Source organism: Cnephaeus nilssonii (genome assembly GCF_951640355.1).
Source record: "Cnephaeus nilssonii genome assembly, chromosome: 7".
NCBI lineage: Eukaryota > Metazoa > Chordata > Mammalia > Chiroptera > Vespertilionidae > Cnephaeus > Cnephaeus nilssonii.
In genome coordinates, this window is record NC_137078.1 from 32,831,269 (window position 1) to 32,846,330 (window position 15,062).

A 15,062-nucleotide genomic window follows, 5' to 3' on the forward strand; every position below is an offset into this window, starting at 1 on the left:
GGGGCCATCTTGTGCAGTCCCCGTGGTAGGTTGGCCAACTGGGGAGGGATTGCAGGAGGGCTCCAGGGTGTGTCCAGTCCTAATTGGCCAGACCCCAGCAGCAAGCTAACCTACCGGTTGAAGCGTCTGCCCTGGTGGTCAGTGCATGTCATAGGGAGTGGTTGAGCGACCTTAGCGTATCATTAGCATATTACGCTTTGATTGGCTGAACGGTCGACTGGATGACCAGACACTTAGCATATAGGATATAATAAAAGCCTAATATGCAAATTGTCCCCATGGGTGGGAGTTCAACTGACCAGGAATTAGACGTGTGCTGACCACCAGGGGGCAGCATGGTGCTGGTAGCAGGCAGCAGTGGAGGTGCTGCTGGCCCCGATGGACCCTAATGAGAGCAGGACCATGGTGGGATGGTGGAGCAGGTGAGTGGGTGACACCAGGCCAAGGCAGGTGCAAGCGGGGTCCCTGGTCACCCCACAGATTAGCCCTAATCGCTGGCCAGGCCTAGGGCCCCTAACGGTGCATTAATTTCATGCACTGGGCCTCTAGTTCAGCAATAAAAGGAATGAAATATTGCCATTTGCAAGAACATGGTTGCACCTAGAGGGTATGATGCTAAGTGAAATGAAAGAACAGCCTGGCCACCATGGCTCAGTAGTTGAGTCTCGACCTATGAACTGGGGTGGGGGTGGGGAGTCACGGTTTGATTCCTGGTCAGGGCATATGCCCGGGTTGTGGGCTTGGTCTCCAGTGTGGGGCAGCAGGAGGCGGCTGATCAGTGATTCTATCTCATTATTGATGTTTCTATCTCTCCCTCTCTTCCTCTCTGAAATTAATAAAAATATATTTTTAAAAAAAGCAAAACAGAAACAGACCCATAGATACAGAGAACAAGCTGATGGTTACCAAAGGGCAGAGGGGTAGAAAAATGGGGGAGGGCCCTTGGAATTTATCTGTAACATCTGCCCTTCCAGCCAAATCTGTCACTTCTCCCTACTTCAGCTATTGACAGAAGGTCATCTCCGCTGCCTTGATCTGGAGGGTAGCAGGTGTCCACGTGAAATAAAAGGTTGTTAAACTGGCCCAGTGCCTTTCCTTGTCCTTCATTTGATCACAACTTTAGCCCTTGTTGCATATTTTACCTGACTATAGTCCTTTAGGGTTGACTTATTTTTTTAGTGAAATAATTATCCTGATTTAGTCTGAGGCATTGGAATCATGATGACCCTACAGTTTCTCAAACTCAATCTCATCAATTTCAATTACCTTCATTTCCACTGCACCTCAGCTAACCACTATCATGGCCTTCGACTCATTACTTAAAACTTCAGTGGTCAGGATTCTGAACTCTTGACGATCTCAATCCACTTTCCTGTTAGACTTCCCTCTTTTCCTTCCAACCCAACCTTGGCTGCACTTGTAATTACCTAATGTGGTTTCAAAAATACTGATGCCTGGGCCCCAAGCCCAAGTATTGTGAACTCATGATCTCAAGCATTCCAGACACTTATTCTCACAATCCTCCACCCCCATCAGGATACATTTTCCTCCCAACCAATTTGGACCCAATTGGTTATACATTTCAAAAATTATTTCTATATCCCATTCATCTTATTCTCTAGGTTTTTTGTTTGTTTCTTCTTTTCATTTACTCCCAGCCAGGGAACTATTATTTATCTGTCCAGATTACTGAGATTTGGGAAAGTACAATGAAGCTATTGACTTTCAGCTGAGCGTTCACTGCTACTCCACATTTATTTTCAATTTGGGTTACCTCCCACCAAATTCATTCATCATTCTGCAAGTCAGCTAGTAACCACAAAATTGAGTTCTATGCATTACTTAAGTACTAGGGTACACCAGTGAAGAAGACATAGCCCCTACAAGAAGGAGCTCATGGGAGATAAACAGCATGCTTGCATTCTCCCAGAGGCCTCCCAAAACTCACTCCTACCCTCAGCAGATTACCCTGTCTCCTACTTCACTCAACCAGCCAAGGCCATCCGGTTAGCCTTAACTCCACCTGTTAGAGAAACAATTTCTATATGCATCCCATCTGCTATAGTCAATGGCTCTCCCCCCCCCCCACCCCCCCACCCCCGCCCCGTCTTTATCTCTTCTGACCAGGAAATGTTTGACACCACTGACATCCCCCCCCCTTTTTTTTAAATATATTTTATTGATTTTTTACAGAGAGGGAGGGAGAGAGATAGAGAGTTAGAAACATCAATGAGAGAGAAACATCGATCAGCTGCCTCCCGCACGCCCCCTACTGGGGATGTGCCCGCAACCAAGGTACGTGCCCTTGACCGGAATCGAACCTGGGACCTTTCAGTCTGCAGGCCGATGCTCTATCCACTGAGCCAAACCGGTTCCGGCACATTTCCCCCTTTTTTAAAAAACTTTTTATTGATTTCAGAGAGGAAGGGAGAGACAAAAACATCAATGATGAGAGAGAATCACTGATTGGCTGCCTCCTGCCCCCACACCACACTGGGGATCGAGCTCACAACTCAGGTATATGCCCTGACTGGGAATCGAACCATGACCTCCTGGTTCATAGGTGGACGCTCAACCACTGAGCCATGCTGGCCAGGCCGACCTTTCCCTTCTTGAAGCTCTAGCTTCTTTTGGCTTCTGCAGGAAAATAAACTTTTCTTCACTGGCTTTCTTACTCGGCCCACCACTTGTGGGTTTCCCATAATGCCCGACCTCTTATTTCTTATACTGTGTGACTTGAATATTTTGTCCTCCCTCTCTTTCAGCTTCTGCTCTCACCTTTCTTCAGAAGACTCAAAAATCTCCATCTTTTATCTCTATAGCCTTGCTCCAGATGCACATTATTCCAATAACTGATATGCCCAGCCAGGTATCATGAAGTCATCTCATATCCAGAACCAGAAACATCATCTTTCTGATATGATTAAATGAGCACTTAGCACTCACTGTGCCTGGCACATAACAGGTACTCAAAGGAAAGCTACTGTTTCTCTGTTTGCTATCATACCCCCATTGGGGAAGTCTTCCTAAAACAGTTTTAATGACTTCCTGCATTTTACCTTCTATGGGCCACCTTTGCTTAACAAAACATGCGGGAAAACCTACATTCAAGATCTGACATTCAAGATCCTCTATAAAATGATGCCACCACAGGTTTATAATCCCCACTCCCCTGTCCATGCACCAAACTCCATTTGTGTTGATCATTTGCCTGTTTCTCTCTGCTTTACTCTGGGTTGCCAGAAGCTACATTTCTCGAATTCCCTTTCAGGTAAGACAATGCCCTAAGACTGGAGAGCAGAAGGGGAGAAGTCAGGATATTTATCTCCCTCGCTGCCCTGAGTTGGGTTGTGGCTCTGCCATTTCCCAGATCCCACCAGGCAGCCTCCCAGCTATTGGCTCAGGCTTCTGGGTTCTGGTAACACCATCTCCTCCCATTCTCTCTCTAGCACTAGAGGTGATAGAGGTTTCCTACTGTTGCCATCTCTGGGTGCCTACACTTTCAGCATTTCTACCACCTGTGTAACAATCCCTTATATTAAATTCTCTGAGCAGTGGTCGGCAAACTCATTAGTCAACAGAGCCAAATATCAACAGTACAACGATTGAAATTTCTTTTGAGAGCCAAATTTTTTAAACTTAAACTTCTTCTAACGCCACTTCTTCAAAATAGACTTGCCCAGGCCGTGGTATTTTGTGGAAGAGCCACACTCAAGGGGCCAAAGAGCCGCATGTGGCTCGTGAGCCGCAGTTTGCCGACCACTGCTCTAGAGTGATGTGTATTTCTGCCTGGACCTGACTAATACATTTCAGCCAAACCAAACGTTGATATTGAATGCTTGCAGGCAGTCAACATATACCGAGTGCCATGCATGCCAACTACTGTGCTAGATACAGTGAGTTTTCATCATTTATGTCTTTGTTCATATGGTTAACTTCTCTAATATCTTTTCTTACCTCCATCCCACCTAATAAAATACTACTGACCTTTTAGGCCTATTCAGAAACCAATATTTTGAGCATCTACTCTGTGCGAGGCATTGTGCTTGGTCCTGGGGTGCCCCGGGAAGGAATAGGGTCATCCCAGGCATCACAGAGCTGACAGTCTACGTTTCTTCATGAAATCCTTTTTCATATTTTCTCCACTGATGTGTATACTCTTGAATTTCCCATTTTACTGTGCTTGTTCTTATTTTATTTGTAATCACTTAGCAAATACAACTTATTTTTATGTAACTGTTCCATATGCATGTACATATAGAACATATATATTACATACATATACAAAAATTTAGGTAAACCTATGAGGTAGGTGTTATCCTCATTTTATAACTGAAGAAACGGGCACAGAGAGGTTAAGTAACCTGCCTAAGGTTACAGAGCAAGTAAGTATAACTCTTTTGTCACATTTATATTTTATTTTGGCCTTGCACTTTTGCTATCTGCATACCTGCTTCAGTATCACCAGCAGAAACTGCTGAACTTTTCTCTTTCTTTTACTGTTAAAGAATACATGATTTATAGCTGGAAATATAGCCACCTGGGGGTGAGGGGAGCTATGATTCCCACCTTTTCATGGGATGTGAGTGAAAGTGTATATGCAACTTATGGAAAGTGTCCTTCACAGAAAGGTGAGTTTAGAGAGGAGCTGTGTGCTGACCTGATGGTAGAGGCAGAAGCAATCATCTTGGAACAAGAGCGGGGAGTTGTATTTTGAGGAAGGAACAACAAGGAGAAACCTGGTTCTCTTATGATCAAATTGCTATCATTCCCTGGAAACCTCTATCTTGCCAAATCCACTGTTATTTCGAGTTTCCTGTCACTCATAGCCAAATCCAATCCTAATTAATTAATGGAATCACCAATCCATGGCTCTCTGTCCCTCACTAGGATAACTCTAAGAAAATGAGATTGATCGCATTCCTCTTTATATTTCCTTCCAACATAATTCCTTGCACAAAGCCAATACTCAAAAAAATAGGTTAGATACAAAATTGAAAGTGAATGAGGTTTTATTGAAATATATTTCCTGGGCAGTGCCCACCTATCTAACAGCCTAGCCTCTTTGGCACTGAAAGCTGGAGAATAAAAAACCAATAACAAAACTAAGCCTGGATTTTTCTGAGTGCATAGTGCATGAGAACTAAAGACAAAAGAACTGTGGGGACAGTGGGTATAAAGCAGCGGGTAGGGGTGGCAAAAGCTTGACCCAGGGGCCTCAGAACTGGGCGCATGGGCACAGGCTGCTGTAAAGGAAGTGGCCAATAACCAAGGCCAGCTTCTCCAAGGTGCTGCTCAGTGCCACAATGAAGGGGGGCCTCGGAGAGGTTTTGTTTTTTAAATGCTGATGGGATATACAAAGTCCCTGAAATGAAACCACTCCTGGCCACTGGTCTTTAGAGTCTGTATTGGCCATAAGTGGCAATAAGATGGGAACGTCTCCACCCTGTGTGGCAGCTCCCACTTTGTCAATACCTTCCTGGAATCCTGGGCACAGCTACGGGAGAGAGCACACACAAAATAGGTCCTCAAACATGAGCACCTCAGTTTTCCCTTCACCACCTTCATGCTTTTATCTCTGTCCTCTTCCTACTTGCCTCAGAAGAGGAGGCGTTTTTCCATCATTCTAAGCTAATCCTTTCATCTTACTCGTAACATCTTTGCACCATAATTTTCTCATCTGTAAAATGAGGGTAATTCATACTTCTTAAAACTTGGGATATAATTAAATGGTGAGTGTTAAAGTTGCTGCCATACAGCAGTTGTTTAGAAAAATATGAGATGTGGCCCTTTTCCTCTTCATTCCCTTTTCTAGGGGAAACTGTTCCATCAGTTCTTGGAGGTAACACTTTCTCCTGGTTTCCTTCCTACCTCTCTAGCTACCTCTCTAGCTACCCTCTTGGTGGCGGCTTCTTCTTCTTCTTCTTCAAAAATACATTTTATTGATTTTTTACAGAGAGGAAGGGAGAGGGATAGAGAGTTAGAAACATCAATCAGCTGCCTCCTGCACACATGCCCACAACCAAGGTACATGCCCTTGACCGGAATTGAACCTGGGACCTTTCAGTCCACAGGCCAATGCTCTATCCACTGAGCCAAACCAGTTAGGGGTACTGTCTTGGCTTCTTTGAAGACCTCATTAAGCTTTGCCTAGCCTTCAAATGTCTGTGCTCTGGGTTTCTGTTGTCAACTGTCATCTCTTCTCACTCCACACTCCCTGCATGATCTTGTCTAAGTCCAGAGTTTTAAATGCCATCTGCAGGATAATGAATCTCAAGCCTAGATCGATCTCCTGGGCTCCACACTGTCTCTTCTTTTCCTTTGCTCTCTTCCCACATACCTACCTTCCTTTAGTTTTTTCATTCAATAAATACATTTATTGAGAGCTTGCTGAGTGCTGGGCATTTGCATATCCACCTGCCACTGTACATCTTCTCCAGGGATGTTCCACAGAGGGCTCAAACTCAACACAGGCAAATCTGTACTGGTACTTCGTTTTCCCCAAACCCCATTCTCTCTCCTTAGTTGGCCCAGTGGATATTTTGGCATCCACCCATCTGCCCTATTTGAAACAGAAGGCTTTTCCTTAATTAATCAATTAGGTATCCCTTAATTAATCAAGTAAATACCATCAATTCAGCCTCCCTTGATATGTCTCCAATTTGTACACTTATATGTCTCTCCAAACCACCTTCTCAATTCCAACTCTCACCATTTTTTTTGATTTAGACAAAAAAAATCTTTATTCAACAAAATGTAAAAATATTATAATTTACATATCATATCACAATTAATCAAGAGTCAAAATTGCACAATTACACGTTTATAAAAATTCCACATATCATCCTCAGCATTATCAGTTTCTGTACAAAGATTTACAGCTGTCCAATGTATGTAATTTTTCCTCAGTGTGCTACTGAGTTCAGAGGTTCTGCTCGAATATTCCCCAAATCAAGCGCAGAATCTTTCTTCATCAATTTCTCCAATGACTGCAACGTTGTCACTTCTTACGATGTTCAACCCTAGTACCACTTGTTCCACTCCCTGTGAAGAGCTGAACACTCGTTCGTAGCTTTCATCCAAAATCAAATTAATGGGTCTGGTCAAAACCTTTCAGTGTTGCCACTATCATCCTCCCATCAGAAGTAATAACAGCAACAGTTCGGTTGATGTAGTTCTCCAGAGCGGAAGTCATGTTGCTCGGCCGACACTCTGGGCAACGCAGCGGCGCGGGCGACAAAAGGCCTCTCACCATTTTCTTACTTAGATAATTCCAACTGCCCTGACTGGTATTCCGGCCTCTGGTCTGTGCGATTCCAGCCTGGGATCCACACTGCAGCCAGAGGGATGATACAAGACACATCCCCCCTATAAGCTACTCAGTGACTTCCCATTGTTTTAGGGTAAAGTCCACACCCCTTAACATGCTGTACATGACCTTCAGGACACAGCGCCTGCTGGAATCATTCTGTAAAGAGTTATCTTGTTCACATGCTTCTCCACTCTTAGTATGAGGGTGTAGTTATAGCTGAGTCCCAGCATCTAGTAGAGTGTATGGGGTCAATAAATGTTAAATCAAGCTAGGGAAATCTTTAATGGGTATGCAGGAACAGGGATGCCATGTGCAAGTGATCTAAGAACAGGCACAAAATGCCTTTTTCCCCTTTCTCATTAGCATTAGGGTGTTTTTCCTTTACCTTAAAAAAAATTAACTTTTCTATTGCAAGGTAGGTTTATTATGAAGAAGACTCAAACATTACAAAGAAGTACACAGTAAAAAAAGAAGTTCCCACTCTCCATACTACTGCTGCTCTTGCCCCAGTACCTGTATGTCCTTCCAGAAATTTTCTATGCACTCTCCATCATAGTAATGCACTTATGTAATTATTATTATTATTATGTGTTAACACAAATGGAATAATATTAAACATATTGATTTGCATATCAGCCTTTTCCATTAATCTTGGCATTTTTTCACAGTAGTATATGTAGATCTTCCTTATTTTTTAAAGGTCTGCATTGTACTCAATTATATGACTCTACCACACTTTCTCCAAACAGATAATTATTAATAGACATCTGGGTTATTTCAGTTTGGGGCCATCGTATATAACAAGTGCTCAATAAGTGCTAATTATTAACATTAGGTTGGAAAAATAACAATTCAAGAATAGGTGGTAAAAAAAATCTTTAAAAAAAGTTATAAGGGCGTGGCCGGTGTGGCTCAGTGGTTGAATGTCGACCCAGGAACCAAGAGGTCCTCGGTTTGATTCCCAGCCAGGGCATGTGCCCAGGTTTCAGACTCAATCCCCAGCAGGGGGCTTGCAGGAGGCAGCCAATCCATGATGTTTCTCATTGATGTTTCTTTCTCTATCCCTCTCCTTTCCTTTCCCTCTGAAAATCAATAAAAACGTATTTTTAGAAAACATATTTTTAGAGAGGACTGGCCCTACTGTGATATTAAAATAGCACAGTTCTGGTCAATCAGAATTAAAACAGGCAGACCAATGAAAGAGAAGAGAGGATCCAGAAACCCAAATGCATATGGAAATTCAGAAAATGATAAAGGGGGCATTTCAAATTAGTGTAGAAAAGGAGAGGCATTCATTATCAGTGATTCTTGGACAAAACTCTCACCTCACTCCTTATAAAAAATACATTTCAGATGAAGTAAAGATTTGAATATAAAAATAAAACTACAAACACTAAAATATGATGAAATTATTTAATAATCTGAAGGTAGTATAACCCCAGACCTAGAAGCCATAAAAGAAAAGATTGATAATCCAAATATATGAATTTCAGTAAGGCAAAAAATAAAATACCATAAACAAAACCAAAAGACTAATAACCTGGAAAAGATTATAACATAATCACAAAGGGCTGGTCTCCTTAATATGACCAAATGATGCAATAGCAAAAGTCAAGAAAAACCACAGCAGATAAATCACAAAAAGGAAATACAAATTATTCTGTGTATGTAAAGAGGCTCAGCTTCACTTATAATAAAAGACATGAAACTACAACTAGAAATCTTTTTTGATAACATGTGGGCTGTGGCGAAATGGACACGCCCACAGATTGCTGGTGAGAGTGAAATGATACAGTCTCTATGAGAGCAATTTAGCAATACCTATCAAAGAATGCACAAACCTTTGACCCAACAGTTCAACTTCCTAGGAATATACGTGCACTTGTGTACAAGAATGTAAGAACAAGGGTGTTCACGGAAGCATTGCTTGTAATAGGAAAATACTGGATACCTAAATGCCAAACTATTGGGGGCTGTTAAATCTCCATGATACACATGTACAGTGGAACAAGGCAGCTCTACCTGCCTTAATAGAAGGAGCAAGTATACCTCAGTCTGGAGTTGGGGGGACGAGAAGAGATAAACCAAAGAACTTACATACTTATATGCATAGCCTATGGACACAGGCAATAGGGTAGTGAAGACCTGAGGGGATGGGTAGGGGCTGGGAAGAGGCGGGTAATGCAGGAGGGGGGTGGGGGGGTGGGGGAGGGGGGAAATGGGAGATATCTGTAATACTATCAACAATAAAAAATATATTTAAAAAGAAATAAAGAGAAAGGAGAAAAATAAAAGCTAGTATACTACCAATTGTGTATCACCTAAATGACTGACATCAATAAACACACAACAAGACAATAGATATAAAAATGCTAACATGTGCATAAAATCTGAAAATATTTCCAAGAAATTATTTTCCCTAATGGCGTGTAGACTGGGATACAGGAACAATAAGGGTGTTTACTCTTTCTTGTACCTTTCTTGACAATTTCGGATTTTGTATTTTTGGCATGAATCAAGTTCGTTTGTTACAATGAATTTTAAAAATTCCACTTATTCATTAATTTGCTCGCATTTACTAAGGTGGAATCCTAATCTTGTGCAAAGGTACAAGTTGTCAGAAGAGGTACCAGGTGGTAATCTCCGCCTGGAGGAGCTGACGGGCGGAGGGGACCTGAGACCTCTGCACAGGAATCTAGGGGAGGGGGGGGGGGGGTGGCATTCTTATCAGCAATACAGGTTCTGGGCCCCGCCTCCCCTCGACTGAATTACAGTCCGGGAGTGGCGCCCAGAAATCTGCATTTCTGACAGGATTCCACGAGGATTTCCGGTGACGATTTGGAAGCCTTCTGGGCGGGCGGGGCAGTCAGCCGGCCCCGCGCAGCGAAGGGAGGAGATGCGTCTCCTGGTCCTTCCTCGCCCCTCCAGGGCGGTCGCAGTCGCCTTCCGGACAAGGGAGGACCCGCCCTGGGCGTGAGGGCAGCTCCCCCAGAGCACCCGAGACTCGGCCTCCCCGCCTTCTCCTTTGAGGACAAACCGCGAGGCCAGATTCCCAACGGTGTCTTTTCCGCCGCCGCCCGGGGCCGCTCCTTCCCGTTCCCGGATGAGATTCCTGGAGGTCGGCGGTGCCCAGGCCCGGAGACACCAGCCCGGGCCGCTGGGGAGATCCGAAACCCGCGTGACTGGCTGTAGGGGAAGGGGCCGCAGAAGCCGAATGCAGAGGGGGGAGAGAGATCGCGGAGCGGGAAGCGTTCAACAGTTCAGGAAAAGGAGAGGAAGGAGAGAAATGACAGGGATTTATAATAAATTGCGAAGAAAAAAGGTTACGACTCCGCCGGGACTCGAACCCGGAACCTTTGAATGCCTTCAACCTCTAGAAGTCCAATGCGCTATCCATTGCGCCACGGAGCCACCTGTTGGAGCCTCCGCGCATCTGCTCTGTTAAACCAGAGGCGAGGGCTCGGCGCCGTTCCCTGTGCCCCTTTGGCCGTCCGTCTGTGTCGCCGGGACCGTGACAGCCAGGGCAGCCGCCACCAAACACGGGCCGCAGCCATCCGTTCGTCCTCCCCCGGCGGCCGCCTCTCACCGTGATCCAAGCGGCCACAAGCCGCCGGTCCCTGCTGGTCGGTCCGAGGGCAGCCGCAGCCGGGTCTCCGGACCTTCCGAGCCGCCGCACCCCGCCGCGCAGGACAGATCACCGCGGGCTTCCTCCCCGGCTCCCTCCCCGGCTCCCTTCCTGCCCGAGCGCCCCGCCTACCGGGTCCCCCGCCCCGGCGGTGCGGGCTCCGGGCCGGCCGTTGCGCCGTTGAGCCGGCCGAGTAGCGCCGGGCACTCACGTCGCACCTTTCGGCGGCGGCTCCGCGCGGGTCCCGGGCTCTCCTCTGGCCGCCGGCGGCCCCAACCCGCCGCTCGGAGCGCGGGCGCGGCGACGTCTGTGTGCGGGCTTGTGAGTGCTTATGTGCGCGGGGCTTGCTGAGACGGGGTTGGGGTTGCACTTCGCTCCCCACAGACCCAGGGCCACATTTCGGAGGCCTCCGGGCTCTGGTGGACCGAGGGAGGCGACGCGCCCCCATCCGCAGCATTCGCGGGGACCTGCCCCAGGGCCGGGAGCTGCCCCGTGGGCGCCGCTCAGCGGCCCGAGCCCGCGCCTCCGGAGCACGCGGCTGCGTGGGCGGCAGCCCTGCGGGGGACTGCGCGCGTGGGGGCGCCGGGGACCTGCGGGCGCGGGCGGGCGCGGGGATTCTCGGGGGTGGCGGGCGCCGAAGCCGGAGCCTGCTCCGAAGGGCGCGTTCGCCACGAATCAGGGGAGTGATTTCGGAGGGGTGGGGGACTCTTCAGTGCCCCGGTTATCCCCATCTTTACGACTTTGAAGCCACTTGAAATAGAAGAGCTAAATAAAAACTGCGTGGTTGCTATGCAACCACGGCTGCAGGACGAAATCCCTCGCCTCCCGGTCCAATCAGTTCGCCCCTTTTCGAGCCCCGCCTCGGTGGAAACTGCGGAGCCGCCGCTGTGCGCGTTCTGCAGCCTGGTCCACTGCCCAGCTCTGCACCGACCCAGGATCAGCCTCAGCCCGGCCGTGGTCCGCGCCATTCCTCCCTGTCCAGCATCACCAGGCATCGGAGCCGTCTCAATCAGTGTTCTAACGAGAGAAAGGGAGATGCTAGTGCCCTAGGTATCTTACGTTCTTATTTAACCCCAACACAATACCATGAGCAGGTCCTATTGTCCCCTTTATAAAGAAGGGAAGCTGCAAAGAAAACACACAAACAAAACGGTTAGCCTGGCCGGTGTGGTTCAATGGTTGAGCATCGGGCTGCTGGCTCGATTCCCCAGTAGGGGGCGCGCAGGAGGCAGCCGATCAGTGATTCTCATCATTGATGTTTCTATCTCTCTATCTCTCCCTCTCTTAAACAACAAAAATATATTTAAAAATAAAATAGGATATGACTTCAATCATACTTATTTAAACAAATTTCTGTCGAACTCTGCAATGTGCCTGGCACTGGTGGCATCTCAGAGTCTTCACTGGTCCTTGGGCTTGAACATGGCAGTAGAGGGGAAGAGAGATGCTCAGTGCCCCTGTAGGAATACCATACAGAGGAATTTGGCTTGGAGATGGTGGAGCCACTCTCCCATGATGAGTCATTGACATGAGTAAATAGCAACTTAGACTCATAGAAAAGTTATGGCAAGGGGAATTGGGAAAGAACCCTTGTGCTAAGGAAAGGTGTGTGTGTCCTTAATTCCACTTAATGAATCAGAGAATTTTAGATATTTGATTCCAAACTCCTTATGTCATGGAAAACGTTACCAAGAGACAGGGCCAGCGCTAACCGGTTTGGCTCAGTGGGTAGAGCGTGGGCCTGTGGACAGAAGGGTCCCTGGTTAGATTCCGGTCAAGGCCATGAACCTTGGTTGCGGGCACATCCCCAGTGGGGGGTGTGCAGGAGGCGGCTGATCGATGTTTCTCTCTCGTGGATGTTTCTAACTCTATCCCTCTCCCTTCCTCTCCGTAAAAAGTCAATAAAATGTATTTTTTAAAAAAGATACAGGGCCAGCAGTCTCGTGTGACAAACTGTACTTTTCACACGCGACAATTAAAAGATTGGGAAAGCCACATGAATGAGGGCTGTATGTGTCTCTGACAATAAGCGGTTTATCGTGAGTCTGGCTTCAGAGGCAGCAGTGTAAAAGGGGTGAAGATGTGTATTTAGTTGCCATCTGAGGAGAGAGTTACAGTTGGTTTGGTCTCCCCCTTTGCTAAATCTGAGAGATTAATTTTCACAGGCAGTACATACACTGAACAGTGGCCATTATACAACCGGAATCAAGCATTCCTGCAGGTAAAAGAATGACCGAATTACCGCTTCTTTCCTGCCAACAGAGGGAGCCAAAGCATGGACTATAACCACCCATGAGCGTGCTATTCTCAGCCCTTCAGCAATTTTGAGTTCCCTGAACAGCAGAACCCTAAATTTAAACCCTACTTCACTTTGGTGTTTTAAAGTTCAAATCCATTATACATCATTGGGAATCTGTAATAACACTTTTCATGTTTGTACAGCATAATTATTTTTAAGTGAAGATGTTTTTCTGTTTGCATGCTTGGAAGCAGCTTCAGCCTTCCCCAGAAGATGTAGAAATCTACTATACTGTTACATATTTTCACTAGCTTTGCTTTGCTCCAGAGGGAGAAGGTAGTTGGAGTACCAGTTTAATTCAACTCAGCGAGTATTTAAGGAGGATAGAGTTGGGTCTACGTGGGACACAGAGTGGAAGTTTAAGATACAATTCAAGGAGACTTCAAATTCCTTGTGAGAATTATGACCTATGAATATGGAGCAATAGGCAATAACCAAGATAGTATATGAAAAAGAGGCAAAATGTGATTGGACAACCCTACCAGTAAAATATTTTTGAGTTTATACTCCCAAATAATAAGCACTTACTACTATGGTAATTATAAAACATAACCCAAAACAATTTTACAAGTGTGAGATTTTAAAAAACAAAGACTTGTAGAGGTCAGGAACCAGGCTGTGGAGTCAGACTCCTGGTGTTCACATCTTGGAATCTGCCTCCTATTTGCAAGACATGATTTTTTAACTTCTCAGAACCTTCTTTTCCTCATCTGAAAAACACTAAAATTGTGAGGATTGCAGGAATTAGTCCTTGCAAAATTTTATCTCAGTCCTGGCACGTGATAAGTATGTAACAACTTTTTGCTGTTATTAGCAAGCAACTCTCAATAAAGAAATCCCACATCCTGCAGGAACAAACCAAAATTCAGATACAGCATCAGCTAAATTTGTTGCAATCCAAAAAACATTCTCTGCCTCCCTACCCCACTCCTACTTGACTGTAGACCTCATGTCTGCTACCAAACAGAACACCCAGCTTCTCAGACTGAAAACATCTACCTTCAGTTTCATGATTTTCTCACAGTTCTCTCCTCAACAACCTTACGTGGATTCTTATTTTCATCCATCTCCAACCATCTAGTTTCCCAAAACAAAGGTATGGTCCACCCCTAAAGGACTTATGAAGACTTGTCTCTTGCCAGACGAAATCTACTTGCAGTATTTAAATGATGGCCTTTTTCATCCTAAAAATAAAGTTAAATAAGTAAGTAAGTAAATAAATAAATACATAAATAAATAAATATCTTAGTCCTGAGCTTAAGCCAATAACCAAACTATACTAGGTGGCAATATGGGAATAGGGGAAGGGAAAGGAAATTTTCCAGAATGAAGGAATTTGGACATTAAGATAGAACAGAGAGACAAATGGGTCTTTATGGTAGTTTAGTTGGGGATGAGGGAGATAAGGTTGGGCAGGAAGGGTTGAGTCCAGTAGTGGCAAAGGGAATACGGGCAGGCTAGACTCAGGAGGAGGAAAGTGCCCCTAGCCAGTTTGGCTCAATGGATAGAGTGTTGGCCCACTGAAAGGTCCTGGGTTCGATTCCAGTCAAGAGCATGGACCTCAGTTGCAGGCTCGGTCTGCCCAGAGGCAACCAATTGATGTGCCTCCATCACATTGATGTTTCCCTTTCTGTCTCTTCCCCTCCCTTCCACTCTCTCTAAAAATCAATGGAAAAATATCCTTGGGTGAGGACTAAACAAATAAAAAAGAAGAAGAAGAAGGAGGAGGAGGAGGAGGAGGAGGAGGAGGAGGAGGAGAAGAAGAAGGAGAAGAAGAAGGAGAAGAAGAAGAGGAAGGTGGATCTAATGCAACAGGCACTGGGGAG

General features: G+C 45.8%; 1 pseudogene across 1 annotated transcript; it reads right to left on the reverse strand.

Annotated features, from left to right (window-relative positions):
* Nucleotides 1-6,814: 6,814 nt before the first annotated feature.
* On the reverse strand, nucleotides 6,815-14,403 carry LOC307102568 (U6 snRNA-associated Sm-like protein LSm8; annotated as a pseudogene). The gene has a single exon. The product of its transcript is annotated as a U6 snRNA-associated Sm-like protein LSm8 (transcript).
* Between the last annotated feature and the right edge of the window lie 659 nt (nucleotides 14,404-15,062).